The following is a 19,618-nucleotide window of genomic DNA, read 5'->3' on the forward strand; positions in this document are numbered from 1 at the left end:
ACGTCAATGGTAGATAAAAAGCACGCATCCATCGCTTTGATAAAGGCATCTGCACTCTGAAGCGCCGGATCTTTATCCCTCCACAAATTGCGTAGCCACGCTTTAGCATCCCCATGCAAATGGGATAGTATAAACCCCACTTTCTCTTCCTCATCTCTAAAGTCTTTTGCCAGCAGTTGCAGTGCGCACATTACGTCTGCTCGAAAATTGGGGTACTGTTGTAAATTCCCATCGAAGTGAGCCACAAGCCCTCCTGCTCTCCGTGCCAACCCAACCCCCTCCGGTCTGGGTCCTGGCTGCCCATGCTTAACCAATGCTTCAAACCTGGCGTGGAGATCTCTGTAGGCGGCTGCCGCATCCTCCTCCCTTTTCTTGGATGCCTGTACCTCCGCGTTCAATTGGGTCACTGCCTGTTGCAGCGCTGAAATTTTCTCTGCTTCCGTCATCTCTGCCAACCGTTGTGAGCTTGCTCCCAAACACCAATTTCCTCCTCTCGCTGCTTCTGCCTCCGCTGCGAGGTATCAGGTGTCCGAAGCTAATGGAGACGGGTCTTACTGTCAGGGCTGCCACTCAGTCCCAGCTCACATAGGACCACGTTAGCCAGCGTTCCGGTTAAAAGAGTCTTTATTGGATTACAGGTTCCATTTCCAAACTGCAATGTGCAGCCCTACTTCTTCTAGGTCAGACCGGCGAAGACCTGTCTGAGTCTCCGCCTCTAGCACACCAGCTTAATACCCTAGCCTTGCTCCACCTCCTGCGCCTTTCCTTCCGTCTCTGGGTCCTTCTGCCCCCCGGGGTCTCTTCTTTCCTACTCTCTTCTGACGCGGATCCCCCTGACCCTTCCGCCTCCTTGCGGCGGGCTTTGGGACCTGGCTCACTCTCTGGGCTGCTTACTGCGCCAGCTTCCGCTACATTTGAACTTGGCGCGCGCGCCCAACTCTCTACCTTCCTCTTGATCGTTTCGTCGCTCCCCGAGGTGGGCGTGACTACTCCTGACTCATGCCCTCCCTCCTTCTGAAAGCCTCCGGAACCCGATATCTGGTCCCCTTTCTCCCCGCTGCTCCCGGCTGGGTACGTGGGTCCCGATCTCCAACTGCTGCTCTCTGATCCCTCTCTGGACCCTTCTTCCTGGGGTGTCCCCCTGCTTTCCCCCCTTGCTCTGACCGCTGGCGCTCCCTTCTGGGAATCCTCGGACTCACTGGACAGGCTCGGTGATCTCGGGTCGTCATCCCCACTCATCTTTCCTTCGTATTCCTCCCCCTCGCTCTCTGTCTCCTCCCTTCTCTGCGTCTCTGCTCCTGAACCCCTGACACTATCTGTTGATGGATGGCCATCCTGACTCGGCCCCAGACACACTGACCAGATGTCTGGAAGCTGTGGCTGGATGGCTACGTGGGAGCCGGTTGAAGTTAAATCCTTCGAAGACAGAGGTCCTCTGGCTGGGGCGGGACGATATGGGATCGAGGGGGCAACTCCCATCTCTTGCGAGGGTGCAATTAGTGCCAGCACCGTCCGTTAAGAGTTTGGGTGTAATCTTCGATACCTCCCTCTCTATGGAGGCGCAGATTACAGCTATAACAAAGGCGGCATTTTTCCATCTCCGCCAAGCTAAGCAGTTGGCCCCTTATCTCTCTCGCCCTGACCTAGCCACTGTGATCCATGCGACGGTCACCTCCAGACTGGATTATTGTAACTCGCTCTACGTGGGGCTGCCCTTGAGACTGACCCAGAAACTCCAGCGGGTGCAGAATGCCGCGGCGAGACTCCTTATGGGGTCTTCGCTGCGAGATCACATTCATCTGGTACTATACCAGCTGCACTGGCTCCCGGTGGAGTACAGGATCAGGTTTAAGGTGCTGGTTTTAACCTTCAAAGCCCTACACGGCCTAGGACCCTCGTACCTACGGGACCGCCTCTCCCGGTATGCCCCACAGAGGAACCTACGGTCTGCAAATAATAACATCCTCAAGGTCCCAGGCCTCAGAGAGGTTAGGCTGGCTCAACTAGAGCCAGGGCCTTCTCGGCTGCGGCTCCAATCTGGTGGAATGCTCTGCCTCATGAGACCAGGGCCCTGCGGGACCTGACATCTTTCCGCAGGGCCTGCAAGACAGAGTTGTTCCGCCAGGCCTTTGGTCAGGGTGCAGCCTGACTCCCTCCTCTGGCAACCTGCACAGAATTTTGTTTAATCGGTTGCCATCAATTTGATTTTAACTAATTTTTATAATGAAATATTTTTAGAATGTGTTATTATTTGATTGTTTATTTGATTGTTGTTAGCCGCCCTGAGCCCGGCTTGGCTGGGGAGGGCAGGATATAAATAAAATTTATTATTATTATTATTATTATTATTATCTAAACTAGCCAAGTATTCTTGTACTATCTCCTTAGTTATTCTGGGCTGTGTTTCCTTTGCTGAATCATTTGCTCCAAATTCTTCAGGTTGGGCATTCTTTTCTTTATCGGAGAAGACTGAGGCAAAGAAGGCATTGAGGAGTTCAGCCCTTTCTGTGTCCCCTGTTTGCATTTCACCATCTTCTCCTCTGAGTGACCCCACTGTTTCTTTGTTCTTCCTTTTGCTACGAACATACCCTACAAACATACCCATAGTCCTAGTATGCTTGGCTGCTCCTTTCCGCTGTATAGTAAACTTCAGAAGAGCATGATCACTCGCGCCTAATGATCCTTCCACTTCTACCCCACTAACCAGGTCATCAACATTGGTTAGGACCAGATCTAAAATGGCTGTTCCTCTTGTTGTTCCTCCCACTTTCTGGACAATGAAGTTGTCTGCAAGGCCAGTGAGGAATCTGTTTGACCTTATGCTCTTGGCTGAGTTTGACATCCAACAAATATCCGGGTAATTGAAGTCCCCCATTACTACTATCTCCCTTCCTTTTGCATGCTTGGCCATCTGTCCCAGGAAGGCATCATCTATGTCCTCCGTTTGGCTTGGGGATCTATAGTAAACTCCCACAATGAGGTCTCTGTTATTCTTCTCTCCCTTAATTTTGACCCAAATGCTCTCACTTTGGCTTTGAGGTTCTAAATCTTGGATCTCTTCACAGGTATACAGATCCCTGACATATAACGCCACTCCTCCTCCTTTCTTGTCTGGTCTGTTGCTCTGAAATAGATTGTATCCCCCCATTATTACATTCCAATCGTGGGACTTATCCCACCAGGTTTCAGTGATGCCTATTATGTCATATTTAGTTTGCTGTACCAAGAGCTCAAGCTCATCTTGTTTATTTCCCATGCTTTGCGCATTAGTGTACAGACATTGAAGTCCATTAATCATTCCCCCGTGTCTCTTATTTAAGGATTTTTTCCTCCCACCACTAGGTCTGCGTGCTGTTTGCTCCATTTGGTCTATGACATTTGGATGATCATTTTCATTAATTGATAGACTCCTACCTTCAGGAGCACTGTCTCCCTCCCCCACATTAGTCAGTTTAAAGCCCTCCTGATGAGGTTTCTGAGATTTTTGGCAAAAACATTTCTCCCAACCATTGTGAGGTGCAGCCCATCGCTTGCCAGAAGTCCATCTTCAAGAAACTGCAGTCCGTGATCTAAGAATCCAAACCGTTCCTGTTTACACCATTTGCGAAGCCAGCTGTTCACTTCCACTATTTTTCCCTCTCTCCCTGGGCCACGTCGTTCAACTGGGAGGACAGATGAGATGACTACTGTGGGCAAGAAACCCATAAAAGAAATGGAGTGGCCCTCATAGTCAAAAAAAGAGTGGCGAAAGCTGTACTGGGATGCAATCTCAAAAATGATAGAATGATCTCGATACGAATCCAAGGCAGACCTTTTAACATCACAGTAATCCAAGTTTATGCACCAACCACTGAACTGAAATTGACCAATTCTATGAAGACTTACAACACCTTATAGAAATGACACCAAAGAAGGATGTTCTTCTCATTATAGGGGATTGGAATGCTAAAGTAGGGAGTCAAGAGATAAAAGGAACAACTGGCAAGTTTGGCCTTGGAGTTCAAAACAAAGCAGGGCAAAGGCTAATAGAGTTCTGCCAAGAGAACAAGCTGGTCACCACAAACACTCTTTCCCAACACACAAGAGACGACTCTACACATGGACATCACCAGATGGGCAGCATCGAAATCAGATTGATTATATTCTCTGCAGCCAAAGATGGAGAAGCTCTATACAGTCAGCAAAAACAAGACCTGGAGCTGACTGTGGCTCAGATCATCAGCTTCTTATAGCAAAATTCAAGCTTAAACTGAAGAAAGTAGGAAAAACCACTGGGCCGGTAAGATGCAATCTAAATCAAATCCCTTATGAATACACAGTGGAAGTGAGGAACAGGTTTAAGGATTTAGATTTGGTGGACAGAGTGCCTGAAGAACTATGGATGGAGGCTCGTAACATTATACAGGAGGCAGCAACGAAAACCATCCCAATGAAAAGGAAATGCAAGAAAGCAAAGTGGCTGTCCAACAAGGCCTTACAAATAGCGGGGGAGAGAAGGCAAGCAAAATGTGAGGGAGATAGTGAAAGATACAGGAAATTGAATGCAGATTTCAAAAAAAAATAGCAAGGAGAGACAAGAAGGCCTTCTTAAACGAGCAATGCAAAGAAATACAGTGGTGCCCCACAAGACGAATGCCTCGCAAGACGGAAAACTCGCTAGACGAAAGAGTTTTCCGTTTTGGAGGTGCTTCGCAAAACGAATCTCCTATGGGCTTGCTTCGCAAGACGACAATGTCTTGCGAGTTCCTGCTGGTTTTTTTCTCCCCCCCCCTTTTTCTAAGCCGCTAAGCCGCTTATCAGCTGATCCGATCACCAGATAAGCCGCTAAAAGCCTCTAAAAGCCTCTAATAGCGCTAATAGCGCTAATCCGCTAATCCTTCAATGGGCTTGTTTCGCAAGACGAAAAAAACTGCTAGACGAAGAGAATCACAGAACGGATTCTTTTCATCTTGCGAGGCACCACTGTATAGGAAAACGACAGAATGGGAAGAACCAGAGATCTGTTCAAGAAAATTGGAGATATGAAAGGAACATTTTGTACAAAGATTACCATAATAAAAGACAAAAGTGGAAAGGACCTAACAGAAGCAGAAGACATCAAGAAGAGGTGGCAAGAATACACAGAGGAATTATACCAGAAAGATATGGATGTCTTGTACACCCCAGGTAGTGTGGTTGCTGACCTTGAGCCAGACAGCCTATGGCAAGTTCTTAAAGAACTGGGAGTGCCTCATCTGTCTCCTGAGAAATCTCTATGTGGGACAAGAAGCTACAGTTAGAACTGGATATGGAACAACTGATTGGTTCAAAATTGGGAAAGGAGTACGACAAGGCTATACATGGTCTCCCTGCTTATTTAACTTATATCCATAATTCATCATGCGAAAGGCTGGGCTGGATGAGATTGCCAGAAGAAATATAGAATCATAGAATCATAGAGTTGGAAGAGACCACAAGGGCCATCGAGTCCAACCCCCTGCCAAGCAGGAAACACCATCAGAGCACTCCTGACATATGGTTGTCAAGCCTCTGCTTAAAGACCTCCAAAGTAGGAGACTCCACCACACTCCTTGGCAGCAAATTCCACTGTCAAACAGCTCTTACTGTCAGGAAGTTCTTCCTAATGTTTAGGTGGAATCTTCTTTCTTGTAGTTTGGATCCATTGCTCCGTGTCCGCTTCTCTGGAGCAGCAGAAAACAACCTTTCTCCCTCCTCTATGTGACATCCTTTTATATATTTGAACATGGCTATCATATCACCCCTTAACCTCCTCTTCTCCAGGCTAAACATGCCCAGCTCCCTTAGCCGTTCCTCATAAGGCATCGTTTCCAGGCCTTTGACCATTTTGGTTGCCCTCCTCTGGACACGTTCCAGTTTGTCAGTGTCCTTCTTGAACTGTGGTCCCAGAACTGGACACAGTACTGCAGGTGAGGTCTGACCAGAGCAGAATACAGTGGCACTATTACTTCCCTTGATCTAGATGCTATACTCCTATTGATGCAGCCCAGAATTGCATTGGCTTTTTTAGCTGCCGCGTCACACTGTTAGCTCATGTCAAGTTTGTGGTCAACCAAGACTCCTAGATCCTTTTCACATGTACTGCTCTCAAGCCAGGTGTCACCCATCTTCTATTTGTGCCTCTCATTTTTTTTGCCCAAGTGCAATACTTTACATTTCTCCCTGTTAAAATTCATCTTGTTTGTTTTTGCCCAGTTCTCTAATCTGTCAAGGTTGTTTTGAAGTGTGATCCTGTCCTCTGGGGTGTTAGCCACCCCTCCCAGTTTGGTGTCATCTGCAAATTTGATCAGGATGCCCTTGAGTCCATCATCCAAGTCGTTGATAAAGATGTTGAATAAGACCGGGCCCAAGACAGAACCCTGTGGCACCCCACTAGTCACTCTTCTCCAGGATGAAGAGGAACTATTGATGAGCACCCTTTGGGTTCGGTCAGTCAGCCAGTTACAAATCCACTGAGTGGTAGCATAGTCAAGACCACATTTTACCAGCTTCTTTACAAGAATATCATGGGCACCTTGTCAAATGCCTTGCTGAAATCAAGGTAGGCTACATCCACTGCGTACCCTTCATCTACCAGGCTTGTAATTCTGTCAAAAAACGAGATCAGGTTAGTCTGACATGACTTATTTTTCAGAAATCCATGCTGACTATTGGTGATCACAGCAATTGAAGTCCCCCATTACTACTATCTCCCTTCCTTTTGCATGCTTGGCCATCTGTTCCAGGAAGGTATCATCTATGTCCTCTATTTGGCTTGGGGATCTATAGTAAACTCCCACAATGAGGTCACTGTTATTCTTCTCTCCCTTAATTTTGACCCAAATGCTCTCACTTTGGCTTTGAGGTTCTAAATCTTGGATCTCTTCACAGGTATACACATCCCTGACATATAACGCTACTCCTCCTCCTTTCTTGTCTGGTCTGTTTCTCTGAAATAGATTGTATCCCCCCATTATTACATTCCAATCGTGGGACTTATCCCACCAGGTTTCAGTGATGCCTATTATGTCATATTTAGTTTGCTGTACCAAGAGCTCAAGCTCATCTTGTTTATTTCCCATGCTTTGCGCATTAGTGTACAGACATTGAAGTCCATTAATCATTCCCCCGTGTCTCTTATTTAAGGATTTTTTCCTCCCACCACTAGGTCTGCGTGCTGTTTGCTCCATTTGGTCTATGACATTTGGATGATCATCTTCATCAATTGATAGACTCCTACCTTCAGGAGCACTGTCTCCCTCCCCCACATTAGTCAGTTTAAAGCCCTCCTGATGAGGTTTCTGAGATTCTTGGCAAAAACATTTCTCCCAACCGTTGTGAGGTGCAGCCCATCACTTGCCAGAAGTCCATCTTCAAGAAACTGCAGTCCGTGATCTAAGAATCCAAACCGTTCCTGTTTACACCATTTGCGAAGCCAGCTGTTCACTTCCACTATTTTTCCAGCACGCTTCCCGAGACATCTTGTCAGGCCCACAGATCACTGCTTCTGTTCCCCTCAGTAGGGAATCCCCTATCACCACTACACGCCTCCTCTTAGGTTTGGTCGGGGTTCTTCCGTGAGCTGTCCGTTCCAAGGTCGCCTGCACATTCCCTGAGGACTGACTTTGCTGCTCGTCTTCATATACCTGATTGACTGTAATGAGGGAGAGATCCTCAAATGGAGTCTGCTCTTTGTCTTCCATGCTAGGGGAGAGGACCTCAAAGCGATTGTGTATTTCTAAACAATCAGAGCGAACCCTGGTCCTCCTACTTCTTTGAGTCACGTTTCTCCATATATCTGGCTCCTGTGTTGGTGAACTAGCCTCCTTCTCAGGGGAGTCCCATGTCTCCTCCTTGGTGGAGACGGTGTGCTCTGTTGCTTCCAAGAAGAGCTCCAGCTCTCTAATTCTTTGGAGCGTAGCTACATGTTCCTCCAGTTGCTGGACTTTGTCTTTTAAGAGGGCAATCAACATGCAATTGCTGCAGGTAAAGCTGCCTGCAACCTTTGGCAAGATGGCAAACATTGCGCAGAAACCGCAGGCGACTGCAGCTGTTCCCTCCCCCTCCATCTTGAGAACGTGTCTTTGGGGGTGGCTACAGCGGTCCTCCATCATAAAAAGCGTGAAGACAGGACAAATAACTCCCCCCACAAAAAAACCTAGGTCTCCTCCAACAAACGTTTGAGACTAGCTCCCCTAAATCTAATAGATGGATCAAACTACCCTGCAAGCTCTGATAAGCTCCTCCAACAGCTAATCACCTGCCTCAACAGAAATCCTGCCCCCTCTGACCTTTGCACAGGGAGAACAGCTAATCAGCCACAAAGAAACACACACACACACACACACACACAAAAAAAAAAAAACCCACACCCCTTTTTGCTCCTTCTTCAACTGCTGCCCTGCAAGCTCAACTGCTGCCCTCAACAACCTCAGATATCAGGTTACATACGCTTCAGGTCACTGACTCCGCTAACCCAGAAATAGTGCTTCAGGTTAAGAACTTTGCTTCAGGATGAGAACAGAAATTGTGCTTCGGCAGTGCGGCGGCAGCAGGAGGCCCCATTAGCTAAAGTGGTGCTTCAGGTTAAGACCAGTTTCAGGTTAAGAACAGACCTCTGGAACGGATTAAGTACTTAACCCGAGGTACCACTATACAAGGCTGAGATGCTTCCTTTCTCCCAACAGCTTCACGGGCCCAGAGTGTTCCTGATAAGCATCACCAGTCTCCTCCTCAAAATACCCAAACAGAGAGACAGTCTTTAGACAGTCAGGGATTTGAGGTTAGAGTAGGAAAAGGTTTTTGGTTGCTGCACTTCTGCATTGTTACTTGATTTAACTTTTGGCCCAGTATTTAGTTCTGGTTTTTCTGGTATACTGCTGCATTATTTCCTCCTTCTAGTCCCAGCTTTTGCCTTCTCTTTGAGAGAAGATAGAATTTAATGATTTCAAACACCCATCCCTTCATTATTTTGTTGCTCAGTCTAACTTTTGAGCTGCCATCCTGTGTTGGGGATTGGCTTAGGAACAGTTGTATTTCATTTTTTTCCAGTCTCTCTTTTCTCATTACAGAAGTCAGGTTAATTTTGTTTTTTGATTTCATTTTGTTTCCTTTGTTCTCTGGTGATGCTCAGACAAAACTATTTTCACTTTTAAAGCTATTTTTTACTCTAATGTATTAACTGGATTAATTTTCCCTGGGCTTCCTTTGCTGGATTGATTTAAACTTCTGCTTTGAATAGTTAGCTGTTTTTCTTTTTCTCCCTTTGGAAACCTAATATACTTTTAGGGGGGGGGGTGGAGGAGGAAGGCCAGGAGCAGAATTGTCTCAGCAATAACTAATTTTGCCTGCTCTAATCAATGCATGTCACCATATGCTTTAATACAGTTTTATTTCACATTTAATTCACAGGCTAATTATTGTACTCTTCTTTTCTGTGAAGATGCTGTTCCTAAATTTTTCTTACCCCTAAATTTCATTGGGCTGTAGCCAATGTTAGTCCCACTCAGAGTAAACCAATTGAACTTTATGAACATGACTGGTGTACATTAATTTAAATGTGTCTACTCTGAGTAGAGTGAGGTCAAGTGGGCCTTAGAAAGCACTGCAAATAACAAGGCCAGTGGAAGTGATGGTATTCCAGCTGAACTATTTAAAATGTTAAATGATGATGCTGTTACGGTGCTACACTCAATATGCCAGCAAGTTTGGAAAACTCATAAGTGACCAGAGGATTGGAGAAGATCAGTCTACATCTGAATCCCAAAGAAGGGCAGTGCCAAAGAATAATAATAATAATAATATAATAATTTATTATTTATACCCCGCCCATCTGGCTGAGTTTCCCCAGCCACTCTGGGCAGCTCCCAATCAGTGTTAAAAACAGTACAGCGTTACATATTAAAAACTTCCCTGAACAGGGCTGCCTTAAGATGTCTTCTGAATGTCAGGTAATTATTTATCTCTTTGATATCTGATGGGATGCCGTTCCACAGGGCGGGCGCCAGTACCGAGAAGGTCCTCTGTCTGGTTCCCTGTAGCCTCACTTCTCACAATGAGGGAACCGCCAGAAGGCCCTCGGCGCTGGATCTCAGTGTCCAGGCTGAACAATGGGGGTGGAGACGCTCCTTCAGGTATACAGGACCGAGGCCGTTTAGGGCTTTAAAGGTCAGCACCAACACTTTGAATCGTGCTCGGAAATGGACTGGGAGCCAATGTAGGTCTTTCAAGTTCTGTGGTCTGGGCGGCCGCTCCCAGTCACCAGTCTAGCTGCCGCATTCTGGATTAATTGCAGTTTCTGGGTCACCTTCAAAGGTAGCCCCACGTAGAGCGCGTTGCAGTAGTCCAAGCAGGAGATAACTAGAGCATGCACCACTCTGGCGAGACAGTTCGCGGGCAGGTAGGGTCTCAGCCTGCGTACCAGGTGGACACAGAATTAACCTGCGCCTCCATGGACAGCTGTGAGTCCAAAATGACTCCCAGGCTGCGCCCCTGGTCCTTCAGGGGCACAGTTACCCCATTCAGGACCAGGGAGTCCCCCACACCCGCCCGCCCCCCCAAAGACCGTACTTCTTTCTTGTCAGGATTCAACCTCAATCCGTTAGCCGCCATCCATCCTCCAACCGCCTCCAGGCACTCACACAGGACCTTCACCGCCTTCACTGGTTCTGATTTGGAAGAGAGGTAGAGCTCAGTATCAGTAGAGCTGGGTACTATTTCTGGGTTAGCGGAGTCTGTAACCTGAAGCTTCTGTAACCCGAGGTACCACTGTATTGGGCAAACCAAGTCCTGCCTATTTAAACAGACAGGAATAGCTTCCCTAAGCAGGTCACCATTTGGAGTTTCACCATTTGTCTAGAGGAAAGTAACTCAGTTATAGCGGTTCTGCCAGTCTCTGCTTCCTCTTCCTCCATTTGTAATCTAAGGGGTAGCAAGGTTGGTCTGCAATACAGGGGTATAAGAAGTGCTGGAAAAAATGATAATAATAATAATAATAACTTTTATTTATATCCCGCCCTCCCCAGCTGAGCCGGGCTCAGGGCGGCTAACAACAATCAAATAAACAATCAAATAATAACACATTCTAAAAATATTTCAATATAAAAATTAGTTAAAATCAAATTGATGGCAACCGATTAAACAAAATTCTGTGCAGGTTGCCAGAGGAGGGAGTCAGGCTGCGCCCTGACCAAAGGCCTGGCGGAACAACTCTGTCTTGCAGGCCCTGCGGAAAGATGTCAGGTCCCGCAGGGCCCTAGTCTCTTGTGACAGAGCATTCCACCAGGTTGGAGCTGCAGCCGAGAAGGCCCTGGCTCTAGTTGAGGCCAGCCTAACCTCTCTGAGGCCTGGGACCTTGAGGGTGTTATTATTTGTAGACCGTAGGTTTCTCTGTGGGGCATACCAGGAGAGGCGGTCCCGTAGGTACGAGGGTCCTAGGCCGTATAGGGCTTTAAAGGTTAAAACCAGCACCTTAAACCTGATCCTGTACTCCACCGGGAGCCAGTGCAGCTGGTATAGCACCGGATGAATGTGATCCCACAGCGAAGACCCCGTAAGGAGTCTCGCTGCGGCATTCTGCACCCGCTGGAGTTTCTGGGTCAGTCTCAAGGGCAGCCCCACGTAGAGCGAGTTACAATAATCCAGTGTGGAGGTGACCGTCGCATGGATCACAGTGGCTAGGTCAGGGCGAGAGAGATAAGGGGCCAACTGCTTAGCTTGGCGGAGATGGAAAAATGCCGCCTTTGTTATAGCTGTAATCTGCGCCTCCATAGAGAGGGAGGTATCGAAGATTACACCCAAACTCTTAACGGACGGTGCTGGCACTAATTGCACCCCCGCAAGAGATGGGAGTTGCCCCCTCGATCCCATATCGTCCCGCCCCAGCCAGAGGACCTCTGTCTTCGAAGGATTTAACTTCAACCGGCTCCCACGTAGCCATCCAGCCACAGCTTCCAGACATCTGGTCAGTGTGTCTGGGGCCGAGTTAGGATGGCCATCCATCAACAGATAGAGTTGGGTGTCATCAGCATACTGATGGCAACCCAGCCCAAAACTCCGGACAAGCTGGGCGAGGGGGCGCATAAAGATGTTAAAAAGCATCGGGGAGAGAATCGCACCCTGAGGCACTCCACACACCAAGGAGTGGCGCGATGACAATTCCCCCCCAAGCGCCACCCTCTGTCCCCGATCAGAGAGAAACGAGCGCAGCCATTGAAGGACTGTGCCCTGGATCCCCACGTCGGCAAGGCGGTGGTCCAGGAGTTCGTGATCGACCATGTCAAAGGCTGCTGACAGATCTAGAAGAATCAGCAGCCCCGACCCGCCTCGATCCAGCTGCCTGCGGAGATCATCTGTTAGGGCGACCAGAGCCGTCTCGGTCCCATGACCAGCACGGAAGCCGGACTGGAATGGATCCAAAGCAGATGTTTCATCCAGAAACCTACCAAGCTGTTCAGCAACCACTCTCTCAATCACCTTACCCAGGAATGGAAGATTCGAGACCGGGCGGTAATTGGATAGATCTAAGGGATCTAACGATGTTTTCTTTAAGAGCGGACGCACCACCGCCTCCTTCAGTTCCCCTGGGAATATCCCGGTGCCAAGGGACAAATTGATGATATCCCCCAGAGGGGCCCGCACCTCGTCTGGACACGCTCTAATCAGCCATGACGGGCACGGGTCAAGAGGACAAGTGGTGGGCTTTCCAGCTTGGAGGAATCTGTCCACATCGGCTGGAGATATCCGGTCAAAGTGGTCCAATACTGGACCTGAGGACAGTCGAGGGGCCTCCAGTTCCTTTATTGTATCCAAATTGGCAGGGAGGTCATGGCGGAGCAACAGGACCTTCTCCGCAAAAAAGCTCGCAAATGCCTCACAGCTGTGTGTCAGATTGTTATTTAAATTTGGCTGTCCTTCAAGGGACGTTAAAGACCGAATTATACTAAATAATTGCGCCGGGCGAGAGCTAGCGGATGCAATGGAGGCCGAGAAGTAAGACTTCTTAGCGGCCTTCACTGCCATCTCATAGGTTTTCATAAAAACCCTATAAGATGTTCTTGAGGCTCCGTCACGGGCACCCCGCCATACTCGCTCTAGCCGTCTGAGGTCCCGCTTCATTTTCCGAAGCTCCTCGGTAAACCAGGGAGCCCGATTTCTGCGGGGTCGCAGAGGGCGCTTAGGTGCGATCTCATCGATGGCTGCCAGGAGCTGGGTATTCCAGCCCTCAACAAGCTCAGTCAATGAGTCGCCAGGGGGAGCAAGGTCCCGCAATGCTTGATGGAATCTATCAGGGTCCATCAGCCTCTGCGGGCGAGCCCAAATCGGCTCGCCACCTAAGCAGGGTGGGGGTGGAAAGCCAATCCTGGCTTTCAGAGCGTAGTGATCAGACCATGGCACCTTCATCGAAGGAGACATGATCACATCTATACCGGCGCCAAAGATCAAATCCAGCGTGTGGCCTGCTTGATGTGTGGGGCCCGAAACAAACTGGGAGAGCCCTAGTGTCGCCATGGAAGACACCAGGTCCAGAGCCTGTGAGGAGGGAGTGGCATCAGCGTGGAAGTTGAAGTCTCCCAATACCAATAGGTTAGGGAACTCCAAGGCCCAGCCGGCCACCGCCTCCAGCAGGCCTGACAGGGTGGCTGCTGGTGCGCTAGGTGGCCGGTACACCAGCCAGACAGCCAAGCTCTCCTCGGAGCCCCACACTAGGCCAACACATTCAATGCCGGGGATCGATGGCGATGGTAGAGCCCTGAAAGAACAATCTTCCCGGATTAATACTGCCACCCCTCCCCCCCGGCCCACAGTCCGTGACTGGTGGAGGACGGAGAAACCCGGGGGCGCCATCTCTCGTAAGGTAACAGTTACCCCTTCGCGCACCCAGGTCTCCGTCACACAAGCCAGGTCGACCCCCTGCGAGGTAAAGAAATCTCGCAGGGTAGCGGTTTTGTTGCCTATAGACCTGGCATTGCACAACACCAGTGAAGGAGGTGAGTAATCCTTGCTCACCCTACCCTTGTCCCTCGGGATGGGGCGCAGATTGGAAGGGGTACGAGCATATCCGTATCTCGATCCCCTTCGCCTATAATATCTGCCCCCACCGCCATACCTCCCTCGCCCCTCCACGGTAGCAATCCCAGGCCTCATACAAGCCTCCATTTATAAAATAGAAAACAAAACTACCAAAAACAATTATGCCCAAACAAAACCAATCCCCACCCCAAAACAAAACAAAACGGAACAAAACAAAAATACATGGATAAAAACCACCGTTCACGGTGGTACAACAAAATAAACAATAAAAACACCTTTAAAACACCTTAAAAAATATATAAACATGTTTAACATATGCTGCAGCAGCACCAGTGTCCTTAAAGCTATTACGGAGGTGAGCCTGGCCCCCGCCCCCTAGGCCAGATGGAATGAGCCTGAGGAGGGAGAGGGCTTCTCCAGCACTCACGATGCAGATGACTTTTTAAAAATCCCACAACCAGTTCTAACAATTGTAGGCGACATGTGCCCTCATAAAATATGCATTTAGTTCTGTGTGTGAGAAGGGCGGGGGGAAGCATCTTTCAAAAACAATTAATTGGCAGGATTAATAGAGGACACCAGGATTAACAGAAGACATCAGTGATCACTTGTATTTACACAGACCAGAGCTGCTGCTTTTGGGACAAAACACTAATAATAAAAAGGTAGTGGATCAAAACAAAGAAAGCCCCCTTCCCCAAATGCCTGACCATGTGATTCATTTTGCAAACAAAACAAAGCGAAGCTAAACACACTCCTTTCTGAACTTCATGAAAAGGCGAGTCAGGTATCTCCCTTAAGACGCTTTATAGGATAAAACCATCTGCATAGTGACTGTTCCTGTTCTATGATTCTTTGAGGATGACTTTCATCTTATGCAGGGATCATTTGCCTTCATATTATGGTGGTTCCAACAGCCCTAACATTTGGCGTTCTCTTTTTTAAATTGTTAGGTGAGCTGTGTGTGGAGGCTCTTTGTAAAATGGAGGAAATCAACTGCTCCTACCAGGTGGCTGGGAAACACCCTGGGATCTATCTGCTCATGGTACATCCTAATGAAGTGGTGAGCTGCTTTAATTTCCTTTTTCCGGTTATTCTTTTCTTCCTTTTCAGTTTTGCTACGTAGGATTAAGCTGTCCTAAACAGATGACAGATGAAATAGTTCCTCCTTGACACAGTGCACAGTTAAACTATGGAACTTGCTCCCACACAGTGGCATGTGGTCAATGGACATGGGGGACTAGGCTAGTCCCCTAAATCAGAGGTTTTCAACATGTGTGCCTTCATAGTCTGAAGCAATAATGCTTCTGATTGCCAGTTGCTGGAAACCACAGGAACGTAGATGCTCTTTTGCTTGGGTCCTGCTTGTGGGTTTCCCACTGGGGCATCTGGCTGGACACCCTGAGAAGAGGTTATAACAACAACAACAAATTTATTATTATTATTATTATTATTATTATTATTATTATTATTATTATTATTATTATTATTACCCCGCCCATCTGGCTGGGTTTCCCCAGCCACTCGGGACGGGTCCCAACAGAATATTGAAAACACGATAAAACATCAAACATTAAAAACTTCCCTAAACAGGGGTGCCTTCAGATGTCTTCTAAAAGTCAGATAGTTGTTTATTTCCTTGACATTTGATGGGAGGGCATTCCACAGGGTGGGCACCACCACTGAGAAGGCCCTCTGCCTGGTTCCCTGTAACCTCATTTCTCGCAAGGAGGGAACCGCCAGAAGGCCCTCGGAGCTGGACCTCAGTGTCCGGGCTGAAAGATGGGGGTGGAGACGCTCCTTCAGGTATACTGGACCGAGGCCGTTTAGGGCTTTAAAGGTCAGCAGCAACTCTTCGAATTGTGCTCCGGAACATTCTGGGAGCCAATGTAGGTCTTTCAGGACCAGTGTTATTTGGTCTCGGCAGCCACTCCCAGTCACCAGTCTAGCTACTGCTTTCTGGATTTGTTGTAGTTTCCGGGTCACCATCAAAGGTAGCCCCACATAGAGCATATTGCAGTAGTCCAAGCAGGAGATAACTAGAGCATGCATCACTCTTGCAAGAGAGTCCACGGGCAGGTAGGGTCTCAGCCTGCATACCAGATGGAGCTGGTAGGCAGCTGCCCTGGACACAGAAATGACCCGCGCCTCCATGGACAGCTGTGAGTCCAAAATGACTCCCAGGCTGTGCCCCTGGTCCTGCAGGGGCCCAGTTGCCCCATTCAGGACCAGGGAGTCCTCCACCCCCACCCACCCCCTGTCCCCACAAAACCGTACTTCTGTCTTGTCAGGATTCAACCTCAATCTGTTAGCCGCCACCCATCCTGCAACCGCCTCCAGACACTCACACAGGACCTTCACCGCCTTCACTGGTTCTGATTTGGAAGAGAGGTAGAGCTAGGTAACATTTGCATACTGATGAACACATAGCCCAAACCCCCTGATGATTTCTCCCAGAGGCGTCATATAGATGTTAAAAAACATGGGGGGGAGGACAGAGCCCTGAGGCACCCCACAAGTGAGAGCCCAGGTTTCTGAACACTTATCCCCCAACACCACTTTCTGGACACGGGCCAGGAGGAAGGAGCAGAACCACTGTATAACAGTGCCCCCAGCTCCCAGCCCCTCTAGACGGCCCAGAAGGATGTCTTGGTTGATGGTATCAAAGTTTGCCCTGCGCCTTTGGGGGAAGCAGCCAGCGCCTGCCCGCCCACCCTGAACCCATCCCAGGGTGGTAGATTACTGCCAGTTTTTTATATTGGATCGTAGCTCACAGCCTACTTGAAGATAGACATGCCTGCCCTAGGATAACCAAACTAGGTGTCTCCAGGAGAACATCTGCTACGACTTGAAGCAGCTTGGGCAGGGAATCCTTGGTGCAGCGGGGAAGTTGGTACACCAAAAGAAATCCTGTACTGCCCCTATTGCCCAACTTCCAGAACATGCACTCAGTAAACTGGGTCTTCCCAATAGGACGCCCGGTGTACGCTAATGACTTCCTAAAAATCACTGCAACCCCCCCCCTCCCCACCCATATGACCTGGGTGGCTGTGGGTAAGAGAAACCTGGTGGACAAGCAGCGGCAAGGACAGGCCCATCTGCTTCATCCAACCAAGTCAGGTTACACATGCCAGGTCAAGTCCTCCATACTGGAGTAGATAGATGGGCCTGTTAGAACACGCTTCCTGCAAAAGGATGGTTGCTTCAAGATTGCATTACTACAATGCACTCTATGTGTGACATTCCTTGCGCTTGATCCAGAAGCTGCAGTTAGTGCAGAATGGTGCATCATGGTTGCTGACAGGAATGAGACCGTGTCAGCATATAACACCTATGCTCACATACCTGCACTGGTTGCCCATTTGATATATAAAACACTGAACAACTTGCAACCAGTTTACTTGAGAGATGGCCTTACCCCATGTATGCCCATTTGACTGCTTCAGTCTGCAGAACTGACACCGATACAGGTGTCACATAATACTCGTTCTGCCGTTGAAGGAAATCAATCTTTTAGCATGGCAGCACCTACACTTTGGGGCTCCCTGCCTACTAACAATACTCTACTCTTTTCAGCACCTGCTAAAAGCCAAGAAGAACACCATTCCAAAAATGAGTTTGACGATTCCCTTGCCTTTGATGAAAAGAGACACTTTTTAGCCCTCCCTTACCAGTCACAGGAAGAAATCATTAGCAGAATGACTTCCTTACAATACACCCTTATTCACTTTCGGCCTCCAGAGAAAGCTAATACAATCACGGATCAAATTATGGAAATAATGTCTAACCAACACAGAGGTAAACAAAGGGAAGAGGTGGAGAACCCCCCCCCCAATAAACAAAGATAATCAAATTGATAAGGAACACCCTCCTATCAGAGAGTATAACTATGCTGTCCCTTCAAGTTATTCTATAACCTCTGTTGAATGGCTCCAAAGAAGATTTCTTAATCTGGAAGAATTAGCTCTCCCTGACCTGAAATCAACAACCCAAATTCTAACTACTAAAAAGGAGTTCTCTAACCCTTTGATAGGAGGCGGGTCTGTGTTTGTGGACAAAGTTGGGGAATCAAATCAAATTGTAGAACTGGATTGATATAATGATTCTTGTAATGAACAGTTCAATAGAGTTTTCAGCACCCAGTGCCACACAAACCTAGGGGGGGGGGCACATGAAGTTCAAGCCTTGTCTGACTATGAAGTTATAACTCCAATAAGGAATTCAGCAGGCCAGCCGCACAATCAACCTGTCCTCAACAATACATGCAAGGTCTTATCATGGAATGTGGCAGGATGATCCCCCAAGTTAAAAGATATGAATTTTAAAGAATACTACATAAATTTTAATATTCTCTGCCTACAAGAAACTTAATAAAAACATTCCTTCCAGTAGCACCTTAGAGACTAACTAAGTTAGTTACTGGTATGAGCTTTCGTGTGCATGCACACTTCTTCAGAACATTATCTGTTGCTGGAATTCAGAAGCTGACAAAGACTTGACCAGCAATGAACTTTTTATTGCTTCACACACAGAGATAGCCAGGCACACTCCACATTAGTAAGTTGCAGGATTGAGTTTCCGACTTCTCCTTCCCTCTTTTAAGCCTCCCTCCCGGCAGCCTTCTGTGACTCAGCTCTAAATTGCTTTGCCCTTTTCTCTGCTCTACCCTCTCAAGCTCTGAAGGGGAGAGGGAAAGGGGCTGGAACAGAACTGTCTTGCAGAGCAGGAGACGTAGCCCTGTCAGAGTCTGTGCCCACACTGAGCCAATGTCAGGAACTGGCTAGATAAGTAGTGCTGGCAGCCAGTTAACCAGGAGGGACCAGGGAGTGACACTGGGGAAGAAGAGGATTTTGAGCCTGGTTCAGACTGGTGGGACATGGAAGAGCAACCCACGGAGGGAACTAGCAAGGAAGCATCAGAGCTGGAGAGTTTTGGGGAGGGGGGTCCTCTGATTTCCAGCAACAGACGGTGGCCAACGCCTTCGCCAAAGACAATTTGGCTGCGCCGAGGGAGTGAAGCACCAGGATGGAGCTTTTTTCAGAGAAAGATGGCCAAGTTCTACGTCAGTGCCACGACAGCTCGCTTCGGACAGCATAAAACCTTGTATCACTTGATGTGGCAGGTTTTGGTTTTTCAAAAAATCATTTTTATTGGTTTTCCAATAAAAACAGCCAATCAACATATCCGGATCATAATCCAATTAAAAATAATAAACTAATTTTTTTTAAAATGACAGAGCTTGCAGGGCAGCAGCTGAAGAAGGAGCAAAAGAGTTTTCTTGTGTGTGTGTTTCTTTGTGGCTGATTAGCTGCTCTCCCTGTACAAAGGTCAGAGGGGGCAGGGTTTCTGTTGAGTCAGGTGATTAGCTGTGGGAGGAGCTTATCAGAGCTTGCAGGGCAGCTTGATCCATATTTTAGATTTAGGGGAACTAGTCTCAAACGTTTCTTGGGGGAGACCTAGGTTTTTGGGGGGGGTTATTTGTCCTGTCTTCACGCTTTTTAAGATGGAGGACCACTGTAGCCACCCCCAATGACACGTTTTCAAGATGGAGGGTGAAGGAACAGCTGCAGTCGCCTGCGGTTCCTGCGCA

Source organism: Podarcis bocagei, assembly GCF_964188305.1.
Source record: "Podarcis bocagei genome assembly, chromosome: W".
NCBI lineage: Eukaryota > Metazoa > Chordata > Lepidosauria > Squamata > Lacertidae > Podarcis > Podarcis bocagei.